At 40.5% G+C, this 19,397-nt stretch overlaps 2 protein-coding genes across 7 annotated transcripts in view; one reads left to right on the top strand and one right to left on the bottom strand.

The window, feature by feature from the left end:
• LINS1 (lines homolog 1) overlaps positions 1 to 8,974 on the bottom strand; it is a 30,853-nt gene extending 21,879 nt beyond the window's left edge. For 2 of the 5 annotated variants that reach the window (XM_005694923.3, XM_013972923.2), the window contains exon 1: positions 8,525 to 8,951. The gene's annotated coding sequence lies outside the window, so the exon portion shown is untranslated. Of the gene's footprint in view, positions 1 to 8,524 lie in introns of all 5 variants that reach the window. The other 3 variants (XM_005694922.2, XM_013972924.2, XM_013972921.2) reach the window with 3 other exon arrangements.
• Positions 9,345 to 19,397, top strand: part of ASB7 (ankyrin repeat and SOCS box containing 7) — a 54,933-nt gene continuing 44,880 nt past the window's right edge. The window contains exons 1-3 of one of the 2 annotated variants that reach the window (XM_018066430.1): positions 9,345 to 9,811; positions 9,965 to 10,056; positions 17,358 to 17,481. The gene's annotated coding sequence lies outside the window, so the exon portion shown is untranslated. The remainder of the gene's footprint in view (positions 9,812 to 9,964; positions 10,057 to 17,357; positions 17,482 to 19,397) is intronic. The other variant, XM_018066429.1, reaches the window with a different exon arrangement.

The raw sequence follows: 19,397 nt of genomic DNA, 5'->3' as shown, positions 1-19,397 counted from the left end.
GTGGCAAGGTGAGAAATGAGGAGTGGCTGCAAATACAGATGGAAGACAGAGAAGCTTCCCTGCTCATCTCCTGCAGTGCAGCCTGGTTCCTAACAGACCACGGACTGATGACAGTAACGGCTCCTGGCCCAGGCGTTGGGGACCTCTGCTGTACATTACAGCTCCACATCTTATTTATTTTATAACTGACCATTTGTAACTTCAGATCCCCTTCACTCATTTGCCCTCCACCTCCACCCACCCCTCCAATCTCTAACAAACACCAACCTGTTTTCTGCATCCAAGAGCTTGGTGTTTTTGTTATTTTCTTTATCCATTCATCCATCAATACACACTTAGTTTCTATAAACCACACAGCAAAGGAATCAAGTAGTAAAATGCAAAGATAACCCACAAAATGGGAGAAAATATTTGAAAGCCACGTATCTGATGAGAGGTTGATATCCAAAACATACAACGAATTCACATAAATTCTACAGCAAAGAATACTCCCAAGTCAAAAAACAAAAAGCTGACTAAAAAATGGGCAGAGAATCTGAACAGACATTTTTCCAAAGACATACAGATGGCCAGCTGGTAATACTAAAAGATGCTTAACATCAGTAGTCATCAGGGAAATGCAAGTCAAAACCACAATGAGGTATTACCTCATTAGATTGGCTGTTTATCAAAAAGACAAGAAATAACAAGTCTTGGTGAGGATGTGGAGAAAATGGAACCCTGTGTATTGCTGGTAGGAATATAAATGAGTGCAGTCTCTATAGAAACCAGTATAGAGGGCCTCAAAAAACTTAAAACTAGAACTATTACATGAAACAGCAGTTTCACTTCTGGCTATTTATCCAATGGAAATAAAAACACTAACTTGAAAAGTTATATACTCCCCTATGTTCAATGCAACAGTATTCACAATAGACAGGACATGGAAGCAACCTGAGTGTCTATTAAAAAGATGAATGGATAAAGAAAATGTGACTTTTCTATAGATACAGATATTATTGTTCAGTCATTAAAAAAAAAAATGAAATCTTGTGACAACGTGGATGGACCTTGAGGGGAGTATGCTAAATGAAATAAGTCAGATAAAGAGAAATACCATATGATCTCTTTGACATGTGGAATCTTAAAAAATAAATAAATAAAGCTTCCCAGTGGTGCTAGTGGTAAAGAATCCTCTTGCCAGTGCAGGAGATCGAGAAAAGTGGGTTGGATCCCCGAGCTGGGAATCCCCTGGAGTAGGAAATGGCAACCCACTCTAGTATTCTTGTCTGGAAAATGCCATAGACAGAGGAGCCAGACAGGCTACAGTCCATAGGGCTGCAAAGAGTCAAAAAAGACTGAGCATACGCACATACGAAAACAACAACAAATTAATAGATACAGAGAACAGACTGGTGTTTGCCAGTAACAGGGGGTGGCGTGCGGGCAAAACAGGTGAATGTAGAGTACACTGACTATACATTAATGGGATGTAATGTACAGTGCAGTGACTGTAGTTAACAATGCTGTATTGTACACTGTTCCCATTGCTAAGGGAGTAATCTTAAAAGTTCTCATCACACACAAAAAACCTATGTGAGGACACGCATGCTAACTAGACTTACTGGGATGATCACTTTACAGTATATACAAATATTGAATCATTATGTTGCTCATCTGAAACTAATATGGGCTTCCCTACTAGGCTCAGCTGGTAAAGAATCAACCTGCAATGCAGGAGACCCAGTTTGATTTCTGGGTCGGGAAGATTCCCGCTACCCACTCCAGTATTCTTGGGCTTCCCTGGTGGTTCAGATGGTAAAGAATCTGCCTGCAGTGCAGGAGACCTGAGTTCGATCCCTGGATTGGGAAGATCCCCTGGAGATGGTCATGGCGAGCCACTCCAGTATTCTTGCCTGGAGAATCCCATGGGCGGAGGAGCCTGGTGGGCTACAGTCCATGGGGTCACAAAGAATCGGACACAACTAAGTGACTAAGCATAGCTCAGCTTCAAATATAATGACTTTCTCCAGCAAGGTTAGGTCCTCCTGAGATACCTAGACTCAGTCTTCTAGAATTACTATCCTCTTACAGAATATGTCATAATTGTACTTTAAATGATCTGTGCAATGATTTCTAAGACTCCTGCTTTAAAGTGGAGTCTAGTTCATCACTTCTTCCCCAGCTCCTAGCACAACGCCAGGTACACAGTAGGCATTAAATATTTATTGAAGGTTTTGATAGCTGAATATTGTTTCAGTCAAGTTCTCAGAGATCTACTAACTTCATTCATTTGGTGTTCATTAGTAATATTTATGTCTGAAATAATCCTAAAATCAGCTACAAAGTTCATTTTAGTACTGTTTCAATCTCAAAAAAACCTTTCAACTGCTGTGTAACTTTTAACTTCTAAATTTTAAAATACAATAAAACTTTCATGTCAAAAACTAAATGTTATACATAGCAGTACTATCCATACTAGGGCTTGAGTTCTGAGCTCATTCAGTCTTTACTGTGTTACCTAACACTGTGCTCACTGTGCTGGAGCTGCACGCGTTGAGTCACGGTAACGGGCGAATTAAAACTACCCTGAAGGGAAAAAAAAGTCTGATCAGGGCTATAAGGAAGCTCAAGAGCCAGTAGTTAGCTTCCTTCCTTTCAGCATTTTTTTTGTTGGGACTGTAAGGTCAAAGTCTATAAAGAGGAATTTCTATATCCAGCCCCTTCCCCCTTTCCTGCCAGGTACTGCTGAACAAAGTTATGCTGGAAGGCAGATGACAGACTGTCTGGTGGCCGTATTAACAATATGTAGGTCTCAATTTCCCTGTAGTCACAAAAACGGTATCTGCTGTCATTCACGGCATAACCTGCTCTCTCTCTGTATTATCAACACCGCCTCATTTAAGGGCTGAGACACAGTCTCCTGGGCAGTGATTCTTGACTTCAGTCACATAGTCAACTCACTGGGGTACTAGGAAAAATGCCTGAGCCCTGGGCACCAAGTCAGTCAGAGTTGCTGCAGTGGGGCTTGAACATTTTTCCAATGATCAAGCACTCTTCTATACGGGGTAGAAACTCAATTAAGACTGAGTCTGGGTTTTATGGGGGCTTCCCTAGTACCTCAGCTGGTAAAGAATCTGCCTGCAATGCAGGAGACCCTGGTTCGATTCCTGAGTTGGGAAGATCCCCTGGAGGAAGGCATGGCAACTCACTCCAGTGTTCTTGCCTGGAGAATCCCCATGGACAGAGGAGCCTAGCCTAGCGGGATCAAAAGGTTGCAAAGAGTTGAATACAACTGAGCAACTAAGCACAGCAGGGTTTTATGAACTAAAACATCATAAACGCTGATCTGGAATTACTTCATTTATATGTTGTAAAATTAGTGTTTCCATTTGTGTGAATTTGATATCACCTAATTAAATGCAAAGTGAAGTATGTCTGGTGAAATCTAATCAAGTTTAATTTGCTAAACGTATTATGCAATCTAAACTGCTAAATCAATGAAAAGTTATAGGTTAAGAATTATCAAATTTGAGATCAACAACACAATAAATCAATTTAGAATTATCTAGCAGAACATTCTATGAATGCATGGTATGCCACGTTCCCTGGTTGTGATATAATTATCTCTCAGTAATCTTGCAAACTGTTGCAACCTGAACAAAGGATTTCAAGTGAAAAATAAATGACCAGAGAAAAGGAAAAGCTAGGAAAAGTCAGGACACAACTCAGATACCAGCTCCTGTTAAGAAGCTCACAGACCTTCATGTCTTGGTTGAAGCAATATTTAGCAACACACTGAAATGCATGGGGCTGACGATGCTGTGAGACTGAACATGTCCTCCACAACTTCACAGATTTATTCATTTATTTTATTCTTTTTGGAATTCAAAACTGCCTGATTTTATAATCAGTAAACTTTGTAAAACTGAACTTACAACCTACATTCATACTGGTAAAATACCACTGTCAACAGAGTTTCTTTTTTTTTTTTTACACTGGGGTCCCATTGCTAAAAAACCTGAAAATCACTGGCCCAGATAATTCATAAAGCCTCTATGCAATTCCAGAACCCAAGAGTGCTAGCAGACGTCAGGTAGCAATCTGGGTTTCCAAGAAGGAGGCACCAATTATTTAGGCAAAATGTACCAATAAAAGTCTAGAAACTCATAACACAAGTTGTTTTTTTTTTCCTTTTGGCCATGCCATGTGGGTCATGGGATTTTGGTTCTCCGACCAGAGAATGTATAGTCCAAATCCCTTGACTGCCATGGAATACCCCAGGGCACATGTATTGTCGAAAGTGTGTGAAATGTCTGAAGACAAAAAAAGAGTATGCAAAAATAAAGTTGGTAGTTGTACTGAAGTTCAGGTATTATAAGCTGTTGTTCAAACTTTCTGTGATATTATGTTTTTATAATAAATCAGGAAGAAATCATGAGAGAATTGAAAGATCAGAAGTAGCTAATGTATCATACCACTTAATATGTCTGAATATAACTGGTTTCTAGTTAAAATTCAGTTATGTATTTTAAGGATAAAGAGAAATTAAATTTTTTAACATTGGAAATTATACATGCAAAAATATGTAGTAGCCTTCAAAGTAGTTTTTTTAGGAAGAGTAATCTCCAAGTAGAGTACCATTGTTCCATGCTCCTGTTGAAATCCCTTTGGAAACTGCTTTCAGTCCTGCACATATTCCTTTGAATATACAGTTAGATACTACACTTCCTGGGTGGGTTTGGCTTAAAATAACAGAAGTTTTTAAAAACTTATCCTGTATAATTTGCAGCCTGGCTCTTAGTAGTATAAAACTTCTATTTTTTCCTAACTTAAGCAAATGTTTAGTAAGAATGTTCTTTCAAGAATTTGTATTTTCTGAAAAGCCTTACGCAGAACAAGAGAAAGAAGTCTTTAGGGCTACCAATGTGACTATTAACACTGATCCACACTATTTCAGTGCCTTCTCTGTCATGTATGATGGCTCTCAATTTATAATACATTTTTTCACTCTTCTACCCCTGCCAAGTCTTTAAGGCTTTTTCCTAAAGGGAGTTTCTGATTACCAACATCATCAGAACAGCTGGCCAGAGGGGTATATTCTTTAAAGGAAAAATAGGCACATGTTCACATAGATAATAATTGTGTAGTCCCTCCATTAAAAAACATTTTGCTTTGGGATTTCTCTGGTGGGCCAGTGGTTAAGACTGTGAGTTCCCACTGAAGGGGGCGTAAGTTTGATTGCTGGTCTGGGAACTAAGATCCCACGTGGCATTTGGTGCTACTAAAACAGTAAGTAAATAAATTTGCCTTTTTCTGAACATAGGGAAGCCTGGCACACTGCATCCACGTGGTTGCAAAGAGTTGGACAGGCTTAGCAACTGAGTACCACCACCACACACACACACAAATTCCTGACAAGTCAGTCTCTCTTGGAGCCCGTTCTCCCTCTCTGGAGATTCCTTCTCAGACATCCTTGCTCAGTTCTTCTCCTCCTACAGTCATTTCTGGGTAGAAACTGGTTCTAGGACCCCTCAGGGGTACCAAAATCGTAGATGCTTAAGTCCCTTATTTGCATATAATCCAGCCACATCCAACATTTGTTGGATCAGAAAGAAAACAGGGAATTTCAGAAAAACACCTACTTCTGCTTCACTCAAAAGCCTTTGACTGTGGAAAATTCTTAAAGGGATGGCAATACCAGACCATCTTACCTGTCTCCTGAGAAACTTGTATGCAGGTCAAGAAGCAATAGTTAGAACTGGACATGGAACAACAGTCTGGTTCAATATTGGGGAAAGGAGTATGTCAAGGCTGTAAATTGTCACTCTGCTTATTTAACTTATACCCAGAGCACATCATTCAAAATGCCAGGATGATGGAAGCACAGGCTGCAATCAAGATTGCCAAGGGAAATGTCAACAACCTTGAATATGCAAAGGACACCACTCTAATGACAGAAAGTGAAGAGGAATTAAGGAGTCTCTTGATGAGGGTGAAAGAAGAGAGTGAAAAAGCTGGCTTAAAACTCAACACTGAAAAAACTAAGATCATAGCATCCGGTTCCATCACTTCATGGCAAACAGAAAGGGGAAAAGTGAAAGACTTTATTTTCTTGGGCTCCAAAATCACTGCAAATGGTAACTGCAGGCATGAATATAAAAGACACTTGCTCCATGGAAGAAAAGCTATGACAAACCTAGACAGAGTATTAAAATGCAGAGACATCACTGGCCAACAAAGGTCCATCTAGTCAAAGCTACGGTTTTTCCAGTAATCATGCATGGATGTGAGAATTGGACCATAATGGCTGAGCTTCGAAGAATTGATGCTTTTTAACTGTGGTGTTGGAGAAGACTCTTCAGAGTCCCTTGGACTACAAGGAGATCAAACCACTCAATTCTAAAGGAAATCAATCCTGAATATTCATTGGAAGGACTGATACTGAAGCTAAAGCTCCAAGACTTTGGCTACTTGATGCGAAGAGCTGACTGACTTGAAAAGATCCTGATGCTGGGAAAGATGGAAGGCAAAAGAAGAGGGAGGCAGAGGATGAGATGGTTAGATAGCATCACTGCCCCAGTGAACATGTATTTGAGCAAACTCTGGGAAATAGCGAAGGACATGGAAGCCTGGTGTGTTGCAGTCCATGGGGTCTCAAAAGAGTGGGACACAACTTAGCGACTGAAGAACAACAATAACAACAATGCACATCCCTCCCCTATACTTTAAATCATCTCTGGCTTACTTAGAATATATTATACAATGTAAATACTATGTAAATAGGTGCTAAGCTGGTGGCAAGTTCAAGTTTTGCTTTTTCTAACTTCCTGGAACTTCTTTCTTTTTACAAATACTTTTGACTGGAGGTTGGCTGAAACCACAGAAGCAGAACCCACGAACACAACAGAGAGCTGACTGTAGTCTCCTTAATGTTTCACAGTCTCTCAATGTCTTGAATTAATATCTCCACGCTAACAACTCCAGAACCCACAATTAAGTTTAGCTCTCTTCTGGGGTCCACTCTCAAATATCTAAATGCCAGTGGAGAACTCCACTTGGAATTTCCACAGCACCTTCAGCACAAACTCAACTCACTCTATGGTCTCTCAAAGTTGCCATCTCAGTATATGGCACCTATATCTCCTAGTCACCCAAGCAAGAAAACTGGCTATCTTTCCAGACCTTCTCTCACCTCACTTCTTTCCACCCTATGGCCACTGTTACAGTACACCACTCCTACCCTGGACAACCACAACAGAGTCCTTGCTAAGTAGTTGTTTCCTGACACACACTTCCTTCTGAAAAACGTCTCCACTTTGATTCGGATAAAGTACAAATTCCTGAACATAGCTTAGCATGCCCTTCAAGATCTGACTCTTGGGGTCTTCTTACATCTGTGCCCCACAAATTTAGCTCCAGGTTTTCTCTGAGGGCCTCAGAAATTCTGCGCAATTTAAGGATTACTTTTCTAGGCCCATTCTCCCTAAAATCATTTTCAGCCTTTCCCCTCCCACTCTCAACCTTCAAGGAGGAAACCTCCAGTCTTGGGGAGCCTACCACATATCCAAGTCAGGATTAAAGGGCCTAGCCAAGTGCTCCTCCGCCTATACATAGTATTTCTCTCACTGAACTGTCTGTAATAATTTTCTAATTTGGTTTCCCCACACTTGACTGTGAGCTTCCCTGGGTAGGCCTGAGCCCAGTTTGCCTACCTAAGCCAAGAAACAACTCATGTAGAAGGCAGAATAATGAATATTCTTGATAAATGAATGATAATGTACAATAAAATACCAGGATATCAATTTGAAATGTTTGTAGTGACCATTATCTGCCACAAAAGGTCTTAACGCATTTTATTACATAAAAGTAGTTGATATGTTGAAATACATACTTTCTTTATACAGTTAGATAGGCCTTTCTTGAGGACACTGGTGGTAGCCAAACCTCTGCTGTACTGGATGACTAAGTTTATGATAATGTCAACTCTTGCCTGGACTACCACAACAGTCTTTCACATCTGCAGTAACCTTACTCTCAGCTACAGTCTTCTCCACTGAGCAGCCAGTGATCTTTTCAAAACATAAATAGATCTTCCCGACCACCTGCTACAAAGTCCTGCAAGATCTGAAGCCTGTCGTACACCCTCCATTCCCACAACCAACTTCATTATCAATCAGTTTCCCTGCTTGACTAGCTGGCCTTCTTTCTTGCAGTCCCTAGCAACGGCAAAGATTATTCCAGTCAGAGGCTTTGGACTTTGATGTCTCTGCCTGCAAAATTCACCCCCCCGCCCCCGATCTTGGCATGGCTGAGTCTTCCTCACTCAAATGGCGAGTCAAATATCACTTCTTCAGAGACCCTTCCTAGCACAAAGAGCCATCACGTCCAAGCCAAGCTCGACCCCATCCCTATCTGGTAAATAATTTCCTGTCTGTCAGTCTCTTTGCTAAAGCGAACGCTCCACGAGGGCAAAGGATTACATGTATCTTGATCGCTGTTGTCTCCCTGACGGCTAGGACACTGACTAGTTTAGGGTAAATACCTGGTAAGTGAAAAAACGCACTTAATAAACGGCCATCTCCCACATTTTCCACTCTTTTCCCTTTCATTCGCAGAAATTCTCAAGGGCCGCTGTCCTCGCAGGAAAGCCCTGGAAGCGTCACCGCCAAGCCACAGCGTCCTCTTCCGCGTGAGGCGAGGCGTGCCCAGCCGGGAGCTAACGGCACCTCAGGCCCTGGAGCGCAGCCTAGGAGCCGGCGCTCGCGTCCGAAAAGCACCGAGGGCGGCGGGACGAGGAGAGCCTCCCCTCGCTTCCTGGGGACTGACACCTGCTCAGTCCTAAGCCCCGAAAACAGCCTCTCAACGGCCACACATCCGCTTCTCCCGTCGCCGAGCGTAGCGACCTCTTCCAGTTACCTGCTGGAGATCCGCCCCAAGCCACACCGCCTCCGCATTGCCGTTCGAGCAAGCGACAGCCCCTTCCGGGCCACCGTAGTTCACAGAAAGTACAAGGCGCTGCCTCCTCCCGCATGCGCAGACGTCCTGTTCGGTATATAGTGTTTCTTAGCAACCGCATGGAGTCCCTCCGCCAGGGGCGGAGCGTCGGGTGCCGCGAGGTGGAGGTGGGGAGTGAATGTGGCCAATCAGAGGCGACTCCTAGCCTCGCTCGGCACGCCTCCTCTAACTGTCGCGAATACGCAGGCCGCTTTACGGCAGGCAAGGGGTGGGGGCCGCTGGGGTAAGGAGGAGAGAAGGAAGCAACCAACCAACCAAGTCGCCCCCACCCCCCACCCCCCCCACCCACCTCAGACCTGGTTTACGGCTCCGGGCTCCGGCTCCAGTGTGGCCGCTGATTGGCTGCTGAGGGCTAGGTCCCATCCCAGTGACCCCAAAGTGCTGGAGGGAGGGGGCGGGGGTGGCCCGGTGCAAAGTGCATCCCGAAAGCCCCCTGCCTGGCGCCCCGGCGGCCGGCACTCCGGGTTCCGTGAGAGCTGGGCCCTCGCCGCCCCGAGCCCTCCTGGGCCCCTCAGTGGCCGGGCGCTCCCAACCAGGAGCGCGGCAGCCTCCTGCCCCGAGCGCTCGGACCGGGGCTGCCCCCCGCCCGCGCCGGGACTTCCTCCCTGCACCCCTGCCCCAGGCCGCCCGGCGGCCACCGCCGCCGCCTCCGCCCGGCCGGGCCATCTGGATGCTGGCAGGCTGGGGCCGGGAGGCGCCGCGGAGGAGCAGGGACAGCCGGGTCCGGCCCTGCCCGGGCTGTTTCCTCAATGGAGAAGTTGGTGAGTGTGGAGGCGGCTGGAAGAAGGAAGGGAGGCAGCAGCTGAGGAGACAGGTAAAAGTCGGTTACCCCCGCTGAGGGGAAAGGGCCGGCCCGGGACGGAGGGGAAGCCTGCCGCTTCCTGCCGGCCCGCCCCGCTCTCTGCCCCGGGGCCGGGGAGGACGGGGCCCCGGGGCTCTGCCCCGCTCACGGGTCTCTGATTTCCAGGTGTGAGCTGGCTGGGGGGCGAGCGACGGCAGGAGAGGGTCTGCCCACCCGCCCGAGCAGCCGCAGAGCTCTGACCAGCTACCACCGTCAAGGTAAAGAGCCAGCCCTCCCCTCCCCCATTGTTTATTCCTGGCCCCTACCTCATTAATCGGTGCTTTCTTTTCTGAATAGTTACCTGGCAATGCATCCCTTTCCTGGCTTCTAGCTTTACAGCAAAAACAAAAACGCCGCCCGTGCCCCAGTCTTTAACATTTTAATAACTTCTCTTTCCCAGGACCTTATTTTCCGCCTTTCCCTCTGAACAGTGTTTCCATGTGTTGCATTTATCTTTTGGTACACTCCACCATTTACCCTGCTCAGAGACTTTGAGACCTTTTTGTAGCTGCCCCAGCCCCTCTTATTCTCATAGGAATTTCCCAATTCCTTATTAATTGCTTGTTAATTCTGGATGACTCTGCTTTTTAATTAAACCACAATTTTCTGTTTTCCCCTCTTCTTTGCTATCATTCGTCTACCTCCATCAGAATATCTTTTGAGTTACCTCACAAGAGTTCGTGAAGGAAGGTTTCAGTAATAGCTTCGGATTTGTGAGTTTCAGAAAATAACGTGATGTTTTTTCCTATAGCAAAAAGTGAATCTGTGTACCTTAATAATGTGGATGATATGAAAGCAATACTCTCCTGAAGCACTTATGTATAATTAACTCTTTGGGCGTTTGTGTGTTTCTGTGTGACAGATGTGTAAGGGCTATGAAACTCTTGTAAAAAGATAAATCATATTTGGTATATTTCAGATTTTCTAGTACTTATAAAACTTTATGCAATATCTTATCAATCATTTGACTCTCAGGAATTTAAAAGCAAAAGAATGTTTTGGTGTGTCTAGAATGTAGGGTTTTATTTTGGCACTTTTCATAAGATTTCTCATTTTGAAACCCTTATAGAGAATTTGTTAGATGGAAATTTAAGCATCTGCATTTTGTTGCCACCTTTGAAAATGCACTAAAGGTAAGTTTAGGACATTCATGTAAGTCCTACAGAGGGGATATGAACAGGGAAATCATGTAAGAGTTAATTCAGAAATGAGCCAAGTGAATAACTTCTCTGACATCCAATAACAGGAGTATAAAGTCGCTTGTTAATCTCAGAGTTATTTTAATATCGCAGGTTTTTTAGGGAATTTTACATGCAAAGAAGTGCTTAAAATAGCAAAAGTTGTTAGGAAATCTTTGACTTGGTCTCTTCCTCTGGACTTTCTGCCTTCCGGATAAAGAAATGAATCTCCTACCTGATTCTTCTAATTGTCAAGGTGCAGTACTTTTAAAGGGCTTTGAGGGTTTGCGTATTCTTGAGACCTGGGACTGGATACCAAAATGAGAATGTATGCTACTGAATGGGACTTAGAAGCAGTACTGACTAATGATTATTCCACAGTGAACATTTAGGGAACCTTTTATATGTACGTGTAGAGTGCATATATGGTCAGCCATGTCCGGCTCATTGCGACCTGATTGACTGCAGCCCACCAGGCTCCTCTTTCCATGAAATTTTCCAAGCAAGAATACTGGAGTGGATTGCCATTTCCTCCTCGAGGGGATCTTCCCCACCCAGGGATCGAGCCCACATCTCTTGTGTGTCCCGTATTGGCAAGCAGATTCTTCACCAACTGGGAACCTGGGAAGCTCCCTCTGTACATGTAGGGTTCACTGCATTTCAGTAAAAGCTAGGTAGAAGGCAATTTTCATTATTTAAATATGTGAATCACCAGAGATATGCCTAATGATTACACCTTTTTAAAAATTGCTAGAATATTTAAAGCATGTTTTTAAGGTAAAGATAAATTATGTATATTTTTTATTCAGGCCTTCTCAGTTAAATATTTTTCTGCTTTAGATTGAACTCTAGCATGTTTTCATTTCTGAGGGGTTTTATCACCTGTGCTGAGTCAATTATGTAAGGTAAAGAGAGAACACTACTTTCCTCTCTGTTCATTCTAATTTCTTAACTAATTCATTGATCCTCTCAGCTTTTAGTGGTTTTTCTAAGATTATGGAGTATATATAAATTGTCAACATCTGTTCCTAATATTAGCATGATTGAGAGTATTTGGTCTAGATTATGCCAAACATTTAATGTGAATACTGTATTACCAGAAAACCCTGTTGACTGATTTATATTCTTCAGTCTGGTAGTTAACTTTGTGTTAATTCTATTGTCAGTCGCATGGTTTTGAAAAGAAAAAAAAAACAAAACACCCAGCTTTCTTGGTAACCAAGTAAGATATATGAGCCCATAGGGAGAATCACTGATTTTAGTTGAAGTGATGCATTTTGAGTATGCTGTGGCCAGTACTTACTGTCTTCATACCTAAAGTGATGCCATTCACAATTATATTATGACACATAAAATACTGCTTTATTTTGGTCACATTTAACTTTGATAACACAGAAGTACATATGATTCCTAAAAAGTCTGTAAAATCAGGTCATTTCTGTAAGCATATCTAATACCTGACTTTCAGCCTTTTCACTTCATCTTCAACAGAAAGTATGCCCTACATAGAAGACTTATCTCCTTTCTCATAAACTTAGGTACTGATATGAGGCTGCTAAGATGGTAAGGCCAGACATAGGTTAAAAAGATAAAGTTGACAAGATTTCATCGTTTATGATACTTGTGATTTACACTTTGAATTGAGTCGAAGTAAGTGAACTACAAAATTTCCTCTGTTTCCTTGTCCACATTCCATGAAAATTGTTGGTCTTTCTGTTAGAACTTAGGAAGCTTGTAGAAAAGTTGTACATGATAGTAAATACTTGTTATATGGAGGCCTAGTAATTTGGAGGAAATATGAATACTCTTCCTTGTTTTGAAACAGAAACACTGTGGTGCTCAGCCAAGTGATACTAAAATAACACTTCTACTTCATTTTGGGTTCCAGGCTCTTGGTTATATGAGTTGACCTCATCAACATCCATCTCAGCCATGTTACATGCTTTGGGCATTGTAGTGTTTCTGCATCTATCTTCCCTCTTGGGATTTGTGAGCTATTCATGTTTTTTGGGTTTTTTTTTTTTTTTCCTTAGAGCCAGTATCCTTGGAGTTACTGATTTTATTTCCTTACAGCCTGTATCTCTGTTTTTCTGCAAAGAAATGCTTATTTCTTTTTTTGAGGAGCAAGCTGTTACCTTGTTTCTAATTCGTGTGAAATCTGAAAGCACAGTTCTAATTTGTGTCCCTTAATCAAAAAATATGTGGCCTTTCAGTGAAAGTAATATGCAAAAGCTATTAATGACTAATCATTTATGCTAAAGGAAATTGGGGACATGTGGGCAAATTTGGTGCAAGTTATGTAATTTTAGACAGATCTTAAATATATTTTGCTTTATAGCTATTTTATTCTTTATTCTATGAATATAGATTTCTTTTAATTAGATGAAGCAAGAAGCTTTGGTTTTAACTTAATGAGGTTCACTTGACATCTGTATGGAAATTAGATGGCATTTAATTCCTAAATTTGTAGTTTCTAATATGGTCAACATTGTGAAAGCTCGGAGGCCTAGATTGTTTTCTTTTTTAAGAAAAGTGTAAAGTAGAAAAGATGAATTTGTAAAATTTAAACACTATTAACATTGGGCAGTAAAATGTTTTATAAAAGTGATACACATTGGGAAGCAGTTCATTTTGATATATAATTCTGAAGTCTTCCTTGTTAGTATTTTTTTTTTTTTCTTTTCTGACTGAAACCTAGAATGGAATTTCTAAAGATTGCACCCTCAGAGTTTTAGTCATTCTGAGTCAACTTACATTGTACATATGTTTACTTAGAAAATTGCCTCCTTCACCGTATTCTTTTATATGTGACTCCATGAGTTATCAAGTTTTCAGACTTGCACTTTTTGAGGGGAAATAGACTTTTTTCCATCTTATCTCTGGACTTCCTCTGTAGTTTTTAATGGTAAGTTTACCACTGAATATCACGTTAACTTTCTAAGTTCAGTAGCCTTTTTTCCCTTTACTTACACATGCGTGGATGGTTATACTCTATTAAATGCAAACTTTCATAAAATTACACGGTGATGAAATTAAGTTGCTTGATGCTTTGGACTATTAGGATATTTTGGTAATAGGTCTTTGGCCTTCGTAATTTAAGTGGACAGAAGTCGTGTGTGTATGGTATGTGTGTGTGTATGTTTTCCCATAAAGACTGAAGCACAAAGTGCTTTTTTGCTTTAAACCTGTGTTTTTTATTTATAGAGCTTAGTATTGTCAGAATAAAGAAAAATGATCCTAACCATTCTAGGAGTATTTGATTCATTTGAAGTATGTGAAAAACTCTAAGTTCTCTCCAGAGATAATGCCAGTGGCCAAAGACTCATACTTAGTATGCCAGGCACTATAAGGTACTCAGTAGACGTTCGTTTGTCTGATTGGAGTAGATGATGTGGGATTATCACGAGTTACTGTTGTTTGTGCATCTTGCTTATAGAGAGAAATAATTGAGTCCCTTTGACTTTTAACACAAAACCTTTCTTGATATTATTAATAAATTAATGCCATTTAATATTCTCTTCAACTCCCACCTCACTTGCCGTCCCCCACCATTTCTGCTGCCTTCATGGAAGTGGTGATGGGTGTATGGAAGGTAACAATGACAAAAACAAGGACTCTTAAAGGCTCAAGACTGAAAAGTCATCTTCATTTTTCTAGGAGGACAGGGGTTACCGAGGAAATACTTAGAAGTAAGGCATCCGGTGGTTCATTCTTGAAATGGAGGTGTGGATCGCGTGGAGAATAATGACATGTTCTGTGTGGAAATGCTGCAAGCTCATCATTGAAGACATTAGTTTGCATTTCTTATTTTAGTACAATTTTATAGATTTATAGAAAAATGTTGAAGGTGATACAGAATTCCCATGTATTACACACTCATCTTTCGCTAATTAACCTCTTACATTAATGGACATATTTCTCACAATTATTGAAATAGTATTAAATAGTTTTATTAACTAAAATCCATACTCTGTTCAGATTTCTTTAGCTTTTACCTAATAACTATTCTCTGTTCTAGGATCCCATCCAGGATATCACATTCCATTTTAGTTGCCCTGTCTCTTTAGGCTCCTCTTGACTGTGACAGTTTCTCAGATTTGTGTTTCCTTATTTTTGATGATCTTGACATTTTGAAGAGTTTCAGATATTTTGTAGAAAGCCCCTCAATTGGAATTAGTCTGGTATTTTCCTCATGATTAGACTGTGGCTGTGGGTTTTGGGGAGAAAGAGCACATTCTCATCATGTTGTACTAACAACATGATTTGGATGGCGCTCTTGATATTGACCATAATTATCTAGCTGAGGCATTGTTTTTCAGGTTTCCCACTGAAAAGTTCATCCTCTTTGAAAAGAGGTTCATCCTCTTTGAAATGAAGTCACACTTAAGGAGAAAGGGGAGTTGTGTTCCACCTTAAACGCGAGGGGAGGGGGTGAATCTACACACATTATTTGGAATTTTGCACAAGAGATTGATTTATTCTCTCCCTATTTAATTCAATCAGTTGTTCATTATCAGTACAGACTTACTGATACTTATGTGTAGTTTGGGTTGGTATCTAATAGTACTTTGATTATCTTGTTCCACTTGTTCCACCTTGGCTATTGAGAGCTCTTCTAGTTGGCTCCTGTATCCCCTTGACATACCGGCCCCCCATCTTTGCATTTTTCTTGGAGTACTTCCTTTTCTTTTGGCACTGTAAGATGCTCTAGGCTCATCTTCTATATTTCTGCCCAATTCCAGCATCAACCATTTCTGTAAGGATTGTTGTTGTTCCGTTGCTAAGTTGTGTCTGTTTGTGACTCCATGGAGTGCAGCACGCCAGGCTCCTCTGTCCTCTACCGTCTCCCAAAGTATGCTCAGATTCACGTCCATTGAGTCTGTGATGCTGTCTAACCGTCTCACCCTCTGCCACCCTCTTCTCCTTTTACCTTCCATCTTTCCCAGCATTAGGGTCTTTTGCAGTAAGTCGGCTCTTTACATCAGGTGGCCAAAGTATTGGAGCTCCAGCTTCAGTCCTTCCAATGAATATTCAGAGTTGATTTCTTTTAGGATTGACTGGTTTGATTTCCTTGCAGTCCAAGGGACTCTCAAGAACATTCTGTAGTACCACAGTTTGAAAGCATCAGTTCTTAGGTACTCAGCCTTCTTTATGGTCCAACTCTCACCTCCATACAAGTTGTTGTTGTTCAGTATCTAAGTTGTGTCCGACTCTTTGCAATCCCCTGGACTGCAACACACCAGGCTTCCCTGTCCTTCACTATCTCCTGGGATTTGCAGTTTTTATGGCTTGCCATGTTGGAGTCCTGATCATGCCTAGTTTGTTTATTTAAAAGTGTTAGGCAGTTTTAAGCCAAATATTATTTGTTTCCAAGTGCATGTTTGCAGAGTCGTTGGCTTCCTTGAAGAAATTTGACAAGGAAAAATAGATTGTGAAAAGAGATAAGGGTCAAAGTAGTCTGCACTAATTTGGATTGGTTGAAAATTCTGATCTGCAGACACCACCACCTGTGACTGCCACTTTTCCCCATAGCTCATCCAGGTGCTGGGCAGTATGACCTTTCCTTGTTTCAGTGACAGAGAGCTTGGCACACAAACCCCACTAGAATGGGATGGCAGTTCTCTCAATGAGGGTTTCTGGTGTAATGTGTGGAAGTCACTTTGCATGTGTTCTTAACCCTAATGGAATTCATAGATCTAGGATTTAATGGATGTGAAGAAAGATCCCTTTTCTTTTAGTTGTAGAGAATTTTTTCCGAATTCATATGGAGAAGCCAGCAAGACTGTTGTCAATCTTTTGCCTAGTTGGGTGTATGCGTAATGGCATAACTTTCAGAATTATTAACAATGATGTCTTTTGCATATACGAAAACAAGCACTTAAAGACAACCTCCTTTTAGTTGTCATGGATCCCATTTTGGCCCTGGCTACCTACTGTATTAAGTGTACATGTATTTTCATTGTTTAGAAAGAGCAAGAAGCTAATGATGTCACTTTAAAAGTAATTCAGTTCTGAAAATATATTCTGAATAGACCCCCCAAAAATTTGTATTTGCATCCAAATTCCAAGTATGAGATTTATTATTTTCTTTATTAATAAAATAAAACTACCTTTTTAGAAAAAAAAATTTCACCCAATATATCATATCCTATACTACATTGGAGATTAATGTAGATGTTGAGATAATTTCTTCTAAGAATTGCTTTGAGTTCGTTCTTTGCTCTGTAGGTTGTTGTAATGTGCTGAAATGTTAGCTCATCTAAAGGTAGACTATTTAGGTAGCTATGGTTCTTTATTATTTTTAGAAAACTTTCCATGATTATTATTTCATCTGTTTTCAGGTTAAGAAAGAGTTCATTAACACCAGAATTTGGAGACACTCTTAAGCCCCAACTCACAATGCTGTATGTGCACAATGATTATTAGGCAACCCACATATCAGGAAAAGGGACATTCTTTCATAAGGTAAGTGACTGACTGACATAGGATATCTGTGCTGTTCTAGGGGAAAATCCATTTAGTTTTTATTTCTCATTCAGATTACCTAATGTATACTAAAACACAACACTTGCTAAAAGAAAATCTGGGTTTGTTTTGACATTGTTTAAATATTTTTCTTTGTATAGAATGCCTTGTTTAAGTGCCAAGGTAATCATCCCAGTTTAAAAAAAAAAAATACCTGTTAAAGGTAATTGTTTTGAGTATATGGTAGTAGTTTCTGTGAATTTCTTCTAATGGTCTTTACCTTCCCTTATAACACTAAAAAGAAGCAAAAACCTAGCCAGAAGAAGTCTTGGTTTTAAAATTTGTAAGGCAAGAGACTTAATTTTAATGTCCACTTAAAGTAATTAAGTGCAAAGATAAGGGGATATCATGTTTCTTAAGAAATTGTCAGGAAATTTCTCCTTTTCCACTTTTTCTTAAGGAAACAATTCTTTGTAGCAGCGATCTGATATTTTTTAAATTATATTGCTTTGTAATGAGACTTAGGAGTTTGTATCAATAATAACCATTTTCTGTGTATAAACAAGGTAGGATATTTGATTATACAGTTGAGCTGTGATAACATGACCAAAGTTATGACCTAAGTTACCTTAAGTTGACCTTTGTACCATCTATAGGGGTAAGTCTTCCAAGGTAACTATTATTGGTAACAAGATTGTCCCAAGATGTCTAACCTACATATGAGACCAGAATGTCTTTAAGGGACTTTCACATAATTTTTTTTTTTTTGAAATGGAAGCTACTCATTAGGGGATGAGTTTAATCTAGTCCTTAAAGTTAGCCCAGGTGGAATGGCTTCTTAGAATTATGTTAGTTTAAGTTTCTGTGTGTATTTAAAAACTTAGAAACACACTAAAAAAAGTTTTGTATGCACACATGTAGGATATAACTTTTCATCAGTTCAATGTGGACTTTTCCTGTTTGCATGAAGGAAAGCTCATCTTATATTGGGTTTGAGTACACACCTCTTTTGACCTATCAGAAAGTGTAGAAATTCAGTACACTGCTTTTACTTTTTTCATGTAGTTAATCAGCAGATTCTTTAGACTTCTTTTCTTTTAAAATATTTTTTATGATGTTGCTACTTTGAATATTTGTAGAATAAAACTTCTGGAAAATGGAAATTAGAAAAGTGCTCAAGAAATGTGGCAGAAAAGAAGGAGTAGTAAATCTTGTTTCCTAAAGTGGAAAGGATAGATAGAGAAACAGAAATGAAAGGAATGTAAATATAATCTGCACTTTTTGTTTTCCTCTAATTTGCTTAACCCCACCTACTTCCCCTTTCCCCCCTTCCAGCTTTCCACTCTTTGGGGCTAAAAATAAAATATTATTGAAATATTTTTGGGAGACCAGCCTAAAGGTCTTCGCCTTTTTTTTTAAATGTTAAACTGCTTCTCATAGTTGAAGGTCTTTAGTCTTGCTAGTCTATGAATTGTCCATTTGATACTCGGTATTTACTTATTGATGTGTGATAGATTTCTTGAGTAGTTTATAAATTAAATTTTCCATGTGCTTTAGGTAAATGTGAAATCCTAAAACAAGTACTCATTTGCTTCCTCTGTTGTATCCATCTTCAGCTGCCCAGCATCACCTTTCCTTTTATGTTGTATTCACTGATATTTGCTCTGAGTTTACAAAAGGCTGTAAAGAGGAAATTTCCTGTTATAGCATTTTAGGACTTTATGCCTTGCTTTCTTTTTGAAATCTTTTATAATCTTAGGGAAATTGCTAAAAGTTCTGGGTAAAACAGATACATGTTAATTTGTTATGGTATGAAATGTCATCACTGAGCCTTTCATGAGTTAGCAGTGGAAAATTCTGGGGTATTTAATGAACACACTGTCAGGTGTCAGGTATTCTAAATTTTATGTATTGTG

Source organism: Capra hircus, chromosome 21 (assembly GCF_001704415.2).
Source record: "Capra hircus breed San Clemente chromosome 21, ASM170441v1, whole genome shotgun sequence".
In the NCBI taxonomy this organism is placed as follows: domain Eukaryota; kingdom Metazoa; phylum Chordata; class Mammalia; order Artiodactyla; family Bovidae; genus Capra; species Capra hircus.
Note: the sequence above shows the minus strand (reverse complement) of the source record. Positions and strands in the feature narration are given on the sequence as shown.